This window comes from Polypterus senegalus, chromosome 3 (genome assembly GCF_016835505.1).
Source record: "Polypterus senegalus isolate Bchr_013 chromosome 3, ASM1683550v1, whole genome shotgun sequence".
In the NCBI taxonomy this organism is placed as follows: Eukaryota; Metazoa; Chordata; class Cladistia; order Polypteriformes; family Polypteridae; genus Polypterus; species Polypterus senegalus.
In genome coordinates this window covers 82,265,376-82,279,422 of record NC_053156.1, presented here as the reverse complement: position 1 = coordinate 82,279,422, position 14,047 = coordinate 82,265,376, and positions in this window count along the sequence as shown.

Genomic DNA, 14,047 nt, shown 5'->3' with positions numbered 1-14,047 from the left:
TGGTCTGAACAGCCATTGAAAATGGGTGAAGTAGCCACCTAATTAACCACTTCATCTTCACAAAAACAATACCACTTCCATCTGTTTTTCACCCTGGTATGGAGGTACAGCCTCAACTAATCATTATGGCAGTTCCATTGGGGTTTTAAAGCTAGAGCCACTTACAAGATTAGAGGATCCCAAGGATGTCCAAGGCCACCAAACTCCACTGTTCTTCAACTCCTCCTGGACATTTTGCCTGATAAAAACTCAATGTTGCCATTGTGGCTCCCCTATGACTTTCTGTTTAAAAGGAGGCACTGGCAAGGCTCTTTAAAAGGGGACAGCTTCCTTTTCAGATTGCCAGTGTCCACACAAAGTAGCAATCCAAAGGACACAGCTATTTCTGATGTGAGTTTCACACCTTTTCTGCACTTCCATAGCCCAAGAGTGTCCACCCTCTAGCGGAGTCTTCCTCCTCAAATGAGATTCTCTTTCCTGCCTGGCACAATTTGACAAATAGTTCTTTCCTTGTAGTGTGTGCTTTCTCTTTCTCTCTGTCTTAGCTGTGGATCCTCTGGGAAGGTTACCCCACGGGACATATTCATAACCATTTTTCCTCCTTTAATTATTTCCACAGAAGCCTACAATGTCATCATTTGATTTCAAGGAATTTGATTGAATTGCATGCTTTCCTTTGTCATATGGTGTTCTTGTTTCTGTGTTTCTGTCTCTCTAAAAAAGAACGCATTGCTGTTATCTCACATTTATTTACCATCAAGATGTTATTTTGTCCTTCTTGTCAGAACTAGACTTGTTTATTTTTATCAAAACAACAAGGGATAAAAAAAAATAACTGTATGCTTCTTTAGTCTGTCTAAATTTGTAATGAGCTGAGACATTGCCTGCTTGCCACATGCAAGAACTTCTTTGCTTGGCTCAAAGTCAAAGCTTACTGATTTTGCACTTTCATGAGTCATCTGACTTTGGAAGACTGACTTGTGATGGCGCACAACACAACATCCCAGATTGACTTTGGACGCGCCATTAGCAATGCCCTGCAGACAGTCATTTTCCTTGAATCAATTCCATCTGAAGTTATAAACATCTAAATTAGCGAGCGTATTTGGCACAAACACCTCAGGATTATATAAAATATTGTCAGTGGTTTTTGCCTTCTTCTCTTTCTCAGTGAATAGTGGATAACAAAATAATATCCTGGACATTCCATAATTCAATAAGCGGTTGTGCTGCTGTGACATGCTTTCTCAGAGTCCATGCCCTATACATTGTGAGCCATTAGGGGGCATACCTCCACCCTAACCCCCACCACAAACAGGCAGGACATAGGTTCAATTCAACACCTGTGTTTATTTACAATCAAAAGTGCACCAACCATCAACACCACACCAATATAAAGTCCATTCCCTTCCTTGCCGCCAATCCATCCTCCTCCACTCTTCCTCAGGCTTTGTCTACTCCTTCCTCCTGACTCTTGCCCCTCAATGGAGTGAGGTGGCTCCCCTTATTTAGGTCCCGGGAGTGTTCCAGGTGGCTCATCACTATTACCTGGAATCACTCCTAAGTGTGCTGGAGGTCCTCTACAGGGCTCTGCAGCTCCCCCTGGTGGCCCCCACGGAAACCAACAGTGCTTCACCAGACTCCAGTTCCCGACATGCCCTGCGGGAATTTGTGGTGCCACAGCCTCCCAGGACAGCTGCCCTCTAGTGTCCCGGGGAGGTAGTGCCTCATCAATGCCCTGTCTCCTAGGCCTTCCACTCTGCTGGCGTCCTGGCCAGGTGGTGGCCGTAGCCGCCCATCACAACATATACCTTTAATTGACATTTGCCGTTAACTATTCTTTGTCATATCATTTTATGTGTAGTTTGTCTGTAAAATTTAAAAATAATTTATACAGTATACTCCTATGCATTGGATGTACATAAAACATATCCTGTCACCTTTGAAAATGCCTAGGGTGGTGGGAAGACATTTCATGGAGTCTCATATTATAGTGGACTTCCACCATAATTCCTTAGTAATTCTCTGATTAACTAGAGGGGTTATTACATGTAGTTACTGTGTAACTCAACAAAAGTATACAGAAGTACATATCTTTAATTTTTATTCAATAGATTTTTTTGTACCTGCCCACATTGTGATTACAGACTAAGTGCTCCAATCAAACAAAACACTAAAAGAAGGAAATTGGCTAGAAGATGTTGGAAAGTAGAAGAAGCTATCACAAATCCAGAGCAGAAAGGTGGCTGAGGTCAAAGCCAAATGGCTGACTAAAGGATGAAACCAGAAACATAGTTTTTGTCAGAAAAATAAATTGTACCTAAAAGATGCTAATATTGACTCCAGTTATTACCCATAAATTACACTACTAAGGTTTTAATTATTTTTTATTTTATCCAAAGCAAGGACACCTGAAAAACAGTGCATTGCCATTGTCACGCACAAGCGCATCGGGAGCAGTTGAAGGACCCGACGCGCACCGCGGAACAGCCGGCCGGGGGACGAAGGCAGCGTACTAACCTCTCTCTCTCTTGTTTCATAGAAAGGACGAAGCAACGCCGCCATAAACCAGCCCGGAGTGTAAACAGAACTTCCGGGTTCCCATCTTCCCTCTGGTCCCCCTGTGGTGACGTCAATCTCCCATACACCACCACGCCTACCCAGCAACCATCACGCCTGATTTCCGGTCCCACCCTTTAAAAATGTCCCTCCAACCCTCCATTTTTGTCTTGTATTTTGTTGATGCATTTTGGTGTCTGGAAAAAGAAAAGACCTTATTTACTTTACGGTATACGGGGCTCACAACCCCAAACCTTTATGCGAATCTTGTCTTTATTCACACCATCTTAATTAAACTGTCTCATTGGCAACATATACTGATTATGTGGCTTGCAAAAACGTCATCAGCATACAAAAAATGGCCGTGTCTGTCAAGGAAATCACTAAATTGCAGGGATATTGTTCAGAATAGTGCCATGGAGATACTACCTCATTACAACAAAAATAAAATAAATATAAGAAGATAATTCATGACATAAAAAAATGTCTGCAATGGGCATTACTGGGATGAGCTCCAGTTGTCCCATGTCCCTGCACCGGATAAGCGGGCTAGAAAAATAAATTAGACATAAGGTGTGTGTGTGTGTGTGTGTGGTTTAGTCCAGTCTGCTCACACTCAACCACAGCCACTAGATGGCACTTGCATGCACTTTTACATTTTCTTTAGTACTTGGATGCACTTCACTATGAAAGAATTTTGTGTAGCACAACGACACACAACGACATTATGCTAATGACACAGCGTTGAAAGGAAGCAAATGCGGCAGCTCAATAACGCGCAAGTGAAACACCTCAGCAATGGAGAGCAAGGCTTAAATTTTTCACTAAAAGCATTGTCTATCTGGAGGTATGTTCTCAAGATTCAAGATTAACAGGACTCATATGCCAGTGATACAGCTAAGATATGGTATCGTCAGTGTCTTCTTATGAAAGCCAGTGGGGCAGCAAGCACAGGTGGGTCCATGTCCTCTGCCCTGGGTCATTCTTAAGAGTTAGCTGAAACTGCTCCAATTTCATAAATATAGTAAAACTGCTAGGGAGCCTTCAGGTTGTTTTTTTTTTTGAAGAACACACACAGTTAGTGAATAAATAAAGAAAATGTCCAGATATAACCAGGGGAGCCAATAATTTAAAATACCAGTAAGGACACTAGTTTAGACTATCATAATGACATTTCTGCTAATTTGGAGAAGGCTTTAGCGTCCTCTAGCCAAACACCTGACCTTTCTAAACGCCCTACAGACCTCTTATCTCACTTCGTCAGATTGTGTAATTTAATTTTAATTGGACATGAGGCACCTAACCTCCAGGAGAGAATAGGGGATGGCAATCGCCAAGTTCAAGAAAGGTCCTTGGAAAATTATAAACAGAGCAAGCTGGCATTAAGTTACATTTTCTTTTAATATTTATAAGGGGGAGTGGACACAAAGAAGTCTTGAATGAGAAAATGGTTGTAGACATTAAGAACACTAGGATAGTGCCTGGAGCATGAACAACACGCTATAATAAATATTGCAACCCCAGCTTGACTTTAATCTCATCATAAAAGTCTGACATTGTTGCACATGTACCACTGTATGGAGCTCTGAGAAAGTAAAGTGTTGTGTCTTTTAATCATGTATGTATGGACATATTTCAGTGAGATCAGAGAATTAATGGGACCTAATAATATTAAATGAGACTGAATGATTGCACTTTGCAATTACTCATTCAACCCTAATCAATATAAGATTTTCAGACTGAATGAAATAGGTGCAGTCCTGACTTGCTATTGCAGTTGCTCCCTTCAGATGAAATACCATAACTTTAAGTAAATATCTCTTCAAATGAGAGGACTGTTTGCTCACTCGTTCAAATATAGCTGTTTCAAATGTGTGAAGCCCACCTAAACCCCAGCATACACGCTACTTCAAGCGGATTTAGCTGTGAGCTTTAATTCAGTTTTCCTCAAACATATTTTCATTTACAGGCATCCCCTCGTTGACAACCACTTCAGACAACCTCTGTTCTGATTGACTCCACTGTCCATGTGGGCTTAACTGGGAGAGCCAAAGAGGAGATGACGAATCAAAAATGAGCTGAAGTGAGTATATACTGTATTAACCTGAAGATCAAAGGTGAAATGTCAGATAAAGTTAGCTCTTGAATTACATGGCGTTTTGACTTCCATTGTCAAACGTCTTACTCGTTGTTTTTGACACTATCTGCATATGCTCACCATCTGTTCCTTTTAAAAGTAATATTCAATCGGATAAAACATTTTCAGCCTAAGAAAGTCATTGATTTGTCATAAATAAGTGTAATGCTGCATGTCTAAGTCAATACATCCATCAGTTTTCCAGACTTGTGTAACTTACTGTGCAGGTTAATGTGGACAGTAAAACTCAATATGAAGAATTTATATATTTGGTGAAGAACAAAGCTTTTTTGATGAAGTAACCTGAAGCCCTTCCACGTTGCTATACACACATTAAGATATGAGGTTTCAGGATTTTGGTTTTTGTGAGCTTCTCATTGCAAGTCTTGGCACAACATTCCACTAGAGTTTAAAGGACAATGTCGGCATGGCAAATAAAAAATATTAACCTTATTTCTGCAAGGAGTTTGCCCAAATTTCCACTTATAGCAGAACATTCAAGTTGCATACAGCCAGATGTGTTACTCTTCATCATGTGTTTTTTGAACTTTAAGAAAAGGCTTCTCTCCCCAGCAATATAAATCAATAGAATTCGTGTTCCTCACTCTTTTCACTCCTCTCTCCTCCTGACTCCATCTCTTTGAGTGAGGTGAGACAGCTCATTTTGTGTTGAACCCAGGAGTACTTCAAGCGCTATGGCATTACACAATGGAAAGATTACTGGGTCATAAGGAAGCTGCACAAAATAGGGAGGTCCTCTCCTAGCAGAGCCCTTTGGTGGCACCCAAGCATGATATGGCCACCCTTTCAAAAATACAAGTCCCAGGCAACCCTGCAGGTGTCCAAACTGGGACTAAGCAAAAGGAGCACCCAGGTAGCCGTGTGGGTGTACAAAATGGGACCAAGCCAGAGGAGTATTACCAGCACTCATACTGGGGGATGAATTGCTCTTGATAGGAATGTCTGCCACAGCCATCTATTATCTTTTCACCCCAGCTAGCATAAGGACTGAAAATCATTCCAACTGGGTTGTGACTCCTTTGGTTTTGTCCTTCCATTTATGCATCCTGGCCAGGCAAGAATTCGTTCTCCATCCCGCCCAATAATTTAATGACCAAACTACTCAGTATATTTTTTTAATCCTCTTGAGCTGTTAAACTGCACATTCACTTCAGCTCCGCTATTAGATTGATAGATTTGGTATTTTAATGCAGATGAATGTATTGTATCATTTAACCATAGCTGTGATTTTTGGCATTTTTAGAAGGAATTTTTCACCTGTAAGATATCATTGTAATACGCTGACATCATGGCAGTATCAGCTCCAGTAATAATGTTTGAATTTCACCAAAGATTAGTGATCAAATTCTGAAAAGCGTGTACAGAGTCAGGTAAGTATACTGTACCTCAGTGGTGTTGACAGTCACTGTAGACTTCAGAGGAAGAAACTAAAGGAAAACAAAGATTACTATTCACACCAGTGTTAAGCTCCTGTAAATTAACTGGCCATTTTCCCTCATTCAGAATAGTCTTAAGAGCAGGTGACAGTGACCTCAACTGTGGCATATCTACATGACAAAGGTAACTGATAATATGCCACTCTGTTTCTTGTGAAGCAGCAGACTCAGTGCCACCATCTCACTGGATTTAAGAAATTCTTGCACCTCCTCCAATACTGGAGTCAGAACCATGGGTACTCATCATGGTGGATATCACAAGGTAGTTCTTGTGCCAAGCACTGACCTATCCTGGAATTCTGATATGTGATGCTTTGGGCTAAAGTTATTACAGGTTGAAGTCACTAATAATTCTTTAATGATCTCTTATGGCAAACAAACCCAAATAAGCACAGTTTCTAAGTGTTTGATTTTATTTTCTTTTAAAAGAGCAGAGTGAGTTTTAGTTTTAATTTCAGTTTTGAAGCTTATCTGAACAACATATAGCTCATTAAATTCATTCATGTTTGAATAAGTGGTTTATTTCTGTTGCGACAGATAGGGGGCGCTATCGCTCCTTTGAACCCTCAGACAATATGTCAGACACCAGATAAAAGTCCAAATTATGAATTTATTATAATAAAAATGTGCACAAAGCACCCTCCTCTCCACAATACTCATATAAATAAACACAATTCACAATAATCAATAATCCTCCTCTCTCTCCCAGACGCATTGCCACCCTGTCACCCAGCTCAGCTCGTTTGTCTGGGGATTTCCCAGATTCCTTTATACTGCTTAACCCGGAAGTGTTTCATCCCTCAGTCCATGATTCCCTATCAATTCCGGGTTCGATAAAAAGTCCTCTTTTCTTCATCCCGGAAGTATGTTGGTCCTTCCGTCCCCGTGACTATGATGTACTTCTGGATTGTAGTAAACACCAATGTCTCTGGGCCTCCCTGCAGCGTCCCCTTGTGGCCCCCATGGTATCCAGCAGGGCTGTGAAGGAATATCCATGATGCCCTGCTGGAATTCGGGGCACCTCCATGCTGCCGGGAGGGCTCTATCTAGCGGCATGGGGGACCGGGATGAACGGTCGGCCATAGTCCACACTGTTTATATCTTATTAGGAAGAAGCAGCCCTTAGTCATGAAGAGGTTTAAGTAAGTAAAATGTTGTTTCTCACAACCACTGTAAATCTATGACTTTTAATTAGAAGATAATTTGTGAAGGAAGTGGTTCATAGCGAGGAACTTAACTACCACAGGAGCTTAAGTGTAGCAGAAGACTCACAGAGAGACACAAGTGGTGGATTTGGGGCTTTTGGGAAAGTAGATGATCACTAAAACTCACATGGCCGGATAGTTTATACACTGGTCTTTCTTCTTTTGCAGACACATTTCTATAAAAAATATGTTTGACTTTTACAACTTGTTCACTAGAAAGCCTAAATTTATACAGTATTTAACTTTTAATTCCGGGTTATTTAGACAAGCTGAATTAGAATGGACATGGGCATGATTTATCTTGTGATATTGCCATTGTTTATGAGCGAAGTGAGAACACCACGAAAGACAAACAGCAAAAAATTGCATGGCGTTAAACATGAGGTGAAGAGGAAGGTTGTTATTACAGCAATAATCAGCTTACTTTTTTATTATTATTAATACACCCTTAATAATAATCATTATATGCATGTCACATTTGGGCTTTTGAGTTGCACAAAGAAGGCAGGCAGGAGTGGGCAAAAAGACCTTTATTCTGGCTGTAAATGACCGCAAAATCATTCCGCAAGTTGGGACCGTAACAACGTGCAATACCGGAAGTGTGAAGAAACAGTGAGGACAAACGTTATCTCTGAAACGGTGACCTTTAGAATTGTTGAATCCCTTGGTAAGTGGAGTGAGGTACGCAATTAATTATAGGTTGTTTCATTTGTTCATTTGTTCTGTTTCTTTGTAGAATGTAAAAAAAATGTATGTTTGTATTTTTATTTATACTTTTCACGGTGCTTGTGACAATACAACGACTATAATAAAGAGTCAAAGTTTGAGACATAAATAAAGATAAGCACACCAGTCTGAGACTCTCTGCATGTCGATTCTATTGAAACCAAGGGCTGCTACACCGGAAATTAAAGGAACAGCAACTAGGGCTTTGCTCCGTATTGAAGCTTTTATTCAAACATACAGCACACCTGACAACTGCAATGCTCACCCTTAAAGGTGTCTTCCTCAGGAGCCTTCAGCTAAAAGAGAGATAGGAGAAGAGACTAGAGAGGAGCCAGAGGTGGTCTGCACACGACTAGAGAGAACTGAACAGCATGAAAGTGAGCTGGCTTTGAATCCTCCAAACACTGTGCAATAACCGCCTGACATGCTGCCACCTTCAGCTGATCACGCACGGTTAAACTTAAGACATTTGAGAGTCTGCTTCTTTTATATCCGAATGCTGTTTGAAAGTGTGCTTTCTCAGTGGCTGAGCCACAATTGGTCACTAAATATGTATCACTTTTATCCTGTGTGAAGTAGCATTGTGTGTACTGATGTATTCTTATTGTATACGAGAAGAGCAAATGTGCTTAAGAAATTAGACTTTGATTGTTTGGCCCATCTGGTCTAGTCACAGCCCCTCAAAGTTCTTGGCAGGACAGGGGTCTAAGTTAGTTCACATTGTGGCAGACGGCTGGGGACCCTATTCAGCCAGGATGCCTGGATAAACCAGAAGAGGGACAATACCACCCCTGGACCACAAGAGGGCAGCCGCCCTGGTTTGCAAGGGGGCCACGGAAGCAGAGCTGGGAAGCTCATTCATGTTGGGGCCCATGGCCACCGCCAGGGTGTGCCCATAAGATTAACGAGTCCTGGAATGCAGCATTTCCAACCACAACCAGAAGTGCTCCTGGAGCTAAGTCCAGGAACACCCGGAGTGCTTCCAGGTGCTGATACGGCCACACCAGGAAGTGTTGTTAGCAAACTATCAGGAAGCACCTGGAGCACATCCAGGGTGCTATAAAAGGAGCCGCCTCACTCCTGTTGAGGAGCCGGAGTTGGGAGGAAGGAGACGGAGCTTGTAAGGAGGAGAGTAGAGGCGAGAGAAAAGTGAAAAGGACTGAGTAGTCGTGTGTGAGTCGGTATAACCGGATTGTGTAAATATTGTAAATAAACGTGTGTGTTTCAGGACATTTGGTGTCTGTCTGTCTATGCCCGGGAGCTGTCCTTCCACAAAATATACAGTATTGTTGCATGATAAGCAAAACAGAACATAGCGACATTAGAAGAGGTCTAGTGGAAAGGTAACTGACTGAAATACTGCATATGAATTATAAAGAGAGGTTTCGCTTACAGGTGACATGGTGGCACAGTGGTAGTGCTGCTGCCTCGCAGTTAGGAGACCCGGGTTTGCTTCCCGGGTCCTCCCTGCGTGGAGTTTGCATGTTCTCCCCGTGTCTGCATCGGTTTCCTCCCACAGTCCAAAGACATGCAGGTTAGGTGGATTGGTGATTCTAAATTGGCCCTGGTGTGTTTGTGTGTGTCCTGCGGTGGGTTGGCACCCTGCCCGGGATTGGTTCCTGCCTTGTGCCCTGTGTTGGCTCCAGCAGACCCCCATGACCCTGTGTTCGGATTCAGTGGGTTGGAAAATGGATGGATGGTTTAGTTTACTCCTTTCAGCTAAAGGAAATGTAGAAGAGAGCCAACAGCAGCATTAAACATAATTAACTAAATTTCAAGCTGGTGCTTTAAAATTTCTTTAAAAAAAAAACTGTACAATGGGACTTGAAGTAAGAGGAGATTTTACGCAGCTCTTTCAGTGTACATTTAACTAGTTACCTAGTAACGTAGTGTACACATGGAACCCTTATGCTTTTGCTTCACTGGGCAAATTAAGCTTTGACAAAATAAGCAAACAGGCATGAATATCTCATTGAATTTGCTTGGTGATGCTGCCTCAGTTTATTTTCTGTGAAAAAAACAAATTACTTGCTTTCATTTCATGTTCTTGTATATGACTTGCTGCTTTCAATACAGCTTTCATTAGCTACAGAATTTGGGATAAAAATGAAACATTTAGGTTTGAACAGATGAGGGGACCTAATGTTGGATCAATAAATGTGAAAATAAAAGAATTCTTCAAGTTAAATAGGAAATCACATACTAAAGGACACCGGTGCATCCAAGATGGACATCAGGGAGTGCTTCAACACTCAAAGGGTCATGGGAATGTAGCTGAAGCTGCGTGGAGTTGAAGACCCTGATGTGACGTGATGTTAGGCCCATTTATCTGATAGCTAATCAAAATGCTTGATGGACTGAAAAGTCTGGCCTAATTTGTACAATTTCTCAAGTTCTTACTTGAAATCCTCTCTTTTATATGCCATGTGAATTTTATTAGAGCATAGTTAAATAGCACTTTCTTCCAGTGTCTCATCCAGTCTTACCTAAAGCAATAGTGAGTATACACTGCAGAAGTTTCTTCGTCCTTCTTGCCTTTCTTAACGGAAGAGTTTTTGATTTTCTCTCTTTAATATTGCAGATTTCCTCTTATTTATCACCAGTGCTCTCAGTAATGGGTATTACCATTTATCTGTATGAAATTTGTTTCATAAACTATCTTCACTCTTTTTGAAACTTGAAGAGAGTAAAGTGATATGCAATGTGTGATCCCGGCCAATACCCCCATGCTGCCAGGTGGAGCCCTCCCTGCAGCATGGAGGGGTCCCGAATGCCAGCAGGGAATTATGGACGTTGGAGTTTTTCTTTACAGCCCTGCTGGATACCATGGGAGCCGATAGAAGGGGCTGCAGGGAGGAGCAGCGACTATCTGCCCTACACCCCGGAAGTACGTCCGAGTCACATGGACAACAGGAATGACGTGTTTCCGGGGTGAAGAAAAGGACTTTTTATCTGACCCGGAAGTGATACGAGATCACATGGACTATGGATTGAAATACTTCCGGGTCAGGGAATATAAAAGGATTGTGGGAACTCACAGACTTAACAGTCAACACTTTATTATACACAATCCTTGAGCCCCTTCAACGCCCCTTGTGCAACTTGATTTCTTGGCCCCTTTTGTTATGGCGTTCAGATGTAAGCTAAGGGAAAACGTGATAAGGCAGACTCATGTGTGGAATGCTTAGACCTGGAGTCCTTTGCACAAATATTTTTCTGTTTGCTAAAACAAAGCATGCTGTTACTTGGTTTCGTAAAGCTTACTTCTCAGACATGAATTAGTACAAGGGAACGAAGAGAACATTTGTCTTCCACATTGGTGAGCTGAGCTGGGTGGAAGGGTGGCAACGTGTCTGGGAGTGGAGGATTGTTTATTGATTAGTAATTGTGTATTTAAATGAGTATTGTGGAGGAGAGGGTGCTTTGTGCACTGTGCTGTGTTAATAAAGTCAACAGTTGGACTTTTACTTGGTGTCTGGCGTATTGGACAAGGGAGCGATAGCGCCCCCTATCTGTCACAAGTGTCATACATGTGCATGTAGGGAACGCCTTCAAGACTGTTCCACCCTGGGATGAGAGGGGACACTCTGTGACGGTGCGGGGCGGCTCCTGCTCCCCTTCCTTTATTGGGAGCCACTCGAACCCGACACTGTCAGTACCGTAACCGAGATGAGCTAGGCAAATGAGGACACACTAAGCAAAGGGATGGTGAAAAAGTCCAAAAGTGTTTTTAATAAAAACCAAAGTCCAAAACAGTGTGCAGTGCATAATCCACAATAAATAATCCAATAAAATGAAGGTGTCAGTGGAGATTAAAAAGTTATAATAAATTCATTAAAAGCAGAGGTTAAAAACGCACCTTAATGTTCTTTTTAGTAACAGGATGATCCCAGCCCACCTCCTTCTTCATCTCCCCGGCACATAACTTGGGGAGGCTCGGCAGCCACGGTCTTTATCACCCAGCCCCCATCTTGTCTGCCTCCAAACAGCTCCAGCCAGACTGTCCAAGGTCGATACTCGTCCCATCATCCTTCACACACACACACAGTCGATCCCTGGGGTGGTCATCTGCCATGCTCACCTCACTCCACACAAATGATCAGTGGGGTGAACCAGCCCCTAGAGTGCCAAAACCTACGCTTCTTTGCGGGGCCCCTGATCGAGCTGCCTTTCCTCCCTAGGAGGCCGGATTGTCCTGCCTGAGACTGCTCTTTAGACTCTTTTTAACCTCCGAAGCCAATTCCCTTCGGACACATTCCTTCCTTTCTCTCTCTCCTCTAACTCCCCGACCCATGCAGGCTTATTTAAAAACTGTTAACCAATTGGGTGCAGGTGCGAGAAGCCCCTACGTTCACAGCAGCATGGAGGCTCCTAATTGATCTTCCCACTGTGACTATGAATGCGGTGCGGTCAAACAGTGCCTCCTCTATACGCGGAGCAAAGGGCGTTTACACACCCTCATACCCACTTAGAGCCTGCACCTACACAGAGCGCGATTATTAATTTAAAATGGACACTGCTCCACAGACACATGTCACATACTCACTAACCACCTCTCTCTCTTTACCTGCAACTCCGAGGGGCAAACCACAGAGAACCCGTGACCATATCTCATGCCCTGGAAGCCCAGCCCCCCAAGTCATAAATGTGCCTGGCCTGTTAAGTTTGCCCCGACATAAACCAATTCTGGGTCACAGCACTATCAGTCTCATTCCAGAAGTTTGTTTTGTGTTGTCACAGCTAAGTGCTTCCCACCAGTTGCATACCACAGACCATCAGATTAAAAGACTCTCTGCCGTCTCAGTGAGCCATAAAGGGGGAAATCACCTTGTTCTGCGGATGGAGCTGTAATGGCCTGCTTCTGTGTGTGCAACATCTGGCTGGCTTTCACCTGGCTCCCTGATCCAGTGTGGGCCTGGACTGTTACATTTGGACAGCCCGATGATAAGCTTTGAACCACAAGCGTGGCTTTCAGCATTGTGAAGGTAACATCTGTTGATTTATATTCTAGAGTTTTTGCTAAGTCTGTTTTTGCATGTTGCCTGGAGAATAAGAGCTCTCTAAATTGTTTCCGGTATTTATTTGTATGTTCTTTTTCATTAGTACTTGGCTGTTATGTACATTTAAACACACTTTTATAAATCGGTATCACCTTTTGATGACAATCTCACCAAATTGCTTTAAGCTGCCTGTAGCTGCGGGTGAGTAAGGCAGGATTAAGCACAGGTTAAAGGTGTGCCAAAAGTAATCTCTCAGTCCAAACGTTCGTTTTAAAAGATTTAGTGAAAATTCAAAATCCACACAAGAATAAAGAAAAAAGGTTGTTACACACTTAGAATAAAAGGCAAAAAAAAAGAGAACAAATGTTTCTTCTAAGCTATAAACTTAGCCTTTCTTGTTAAACGTCAGTTTTTTCTATACTTAAAGTACTAGGGTGTTGTACCGTGTTAGCCATTATGGGTGCTTTACTTCATCTTCCATACGCTCTAAACGTACGGCACTGCATGTTCAATAGAGCACGTTAACTTTCATACTATTGAGCACTTAAGGCACGGTTTAAAACTGTGCGCCCTCCATGCGTTACACACGGTAAGGCAGGTCACTTGCTGAGACTATTCTCTAGTCAGAGGGACAAGAAGTAGTTAGAATATACCAATTCAGTTCAACTTGTGGGGGTTATAAGAACCTCCCGATAAACTATACACTAATATTTAGGCAAACATTTAATACAAGTTAAATAGCTCAGAAATGGCTCTTACGCTGCCTTTGCAGCATTTCCTGAACTTGCTGTGTTGGTGAAATTTGCAGATTTCCTGAGTCTTCCTACAGCATCTAACATCTAAATTCAAATCTTATTTACCATTTAATAGCAAGTACACTGGAATTCTTATTTGGTCTTATTTTCTTAGTAAAAAAACTTTAAATATTTTTGATTTCAAGCTTCTGAGACTGATGGAAGAAAA